We start from the raw sequence: 1495 nt of genomic DNA, 5'->3' as shown, positions 1-1495 counted from the left end.
TACCATACTTTCATTATCCATTTCATCACAAGATGGAGATCTAGGCTGTTTCCATTTCCTGGCTACTGTGAATAGGGCAGCAATGAACAGGTTTCTCTGTTGTTGGATATAGGTAGTTTTAAAAATGTTACTTCCTCACTCTCCTACCCTCAGGACTCTCTCCAGGGTAAGTCCATCATGGCCTCAGCACCTTGACTCCCCTAGCCTCATTCACCCTCCCATCTCCCCCTCTGGTCTCTCTTCCTAGTTTGGGTCCTGCCCCATTCCTTGTCTTGGGGATACAGAAACCTGGGGAACCAATACTGCTTCCTGATCCTTTTCATCCAGACCAACATAGTGCCTTCTCTGGGTCCCAGGAACACTGTTTCTGGGCCAGGCCCCGCTGTCACTTCCCTCTGCTTCCCTGGGCCTGCACCACCCCCAAGACTCTTTCTGGGACACTGGGGCTGACCTTTCCTCTTCCTGATCCTTTGCATCCAGACCAACAAAGCTCCTCAGTGCAGTCCTCAGGAGTCCTTGGGGCCTCCGCCCACCCCATCTGCCTTTGCATCTCTGGGTGGCATGGCGACCAGCTGCTCTAGACCAGCATCCTTCCTGGGCCAGGCTCCCAGGCCAGTCCAACCCCAAATTCCTGAGGCCAAAATAGTTCCTGGAGGAATTCAGACCTTAGGAGAAAGCCTGAAAACATCTGACCCTCATCTGAATTGGGCCTCTGTGGGAATTCCTGAATATGGGTGTGCGGGTTTCGCTGAACGCCAGCTGCTGGCTGGCGCCTGTCTCTCCCACACCGCTGGGGCGGGTCCCGCGCGCCGCATGGCTGGGACTCTCTGCTACTGGGGCTGGCAGCTCTAGAGGACCACTGTCAGACCCCCGGGCAGGTTCCGTCCCAATCTACCATCCACTCCCTCTGGGTTTGAGATCCATCAGCAGTGCCATTAAAGCACTTTGAAAATTGATCATCAACGATAATCTAAGCATTATGAAGCTTTCAGCGCTTGCCGGGTCACGAGGGGAGGTGCAGGACGGCAAAAGCAGGGTCTCCGTGAGTCGTTGCTTAAACTGAAGGGACAGCCCCCTCTGGAGAGACTGGATCGTAGGCAGTAAGACACAGAACTCAGCTCAGTCAGACTCAGTGGTACCGCTCCTTTATTCAGTGACTCAGCTCAGCTCCAGATCTTAGTGATTCAACTCCGATTAATTAGGGGAAACCAGGATATTTATACTGTGGGGGCAGTGGCAAGAGCCTTAGTGGATAGGTGCTTTTGGGATGCCCTATTTACATGTGGTGGTGGGCTTCTGCCAGGCTGCCAGACATTGCTTGATTATCACACAGGAAAACCTGGCAGTTCCTATGCCAGAGGCCATGTTTTTGGTAGGGCATCTGTGGCGGCCACTTCAAAAGGTGAGTCAGGAAGAGAGTAGGAAGGCACCATGCTGATAAAAGGAGTCTCTGCATTAAACGCCGAGCCCCGTGGGCTATCCGGACATGGAGAGA

Source organism: Nannospalax galili, unplaced genomic scaffold, assembly GCF_000622305.1.
Source record: "Nannospalax galili isolate Female #2095 unplaced genomic scaffold, S.galili_v1.0 scaffold816, whole genome shotgun sequence".
Classification (NCBI taxonomy): domain Eukaryota; kingdom Metazoa; phylum Chordata; class Mammalia; order Rodentia; family Spalacidae; genus Nannospalax; species Nannospalax galili.
This window is presented reverse-complemented; position numbering follows the sequence as displayed.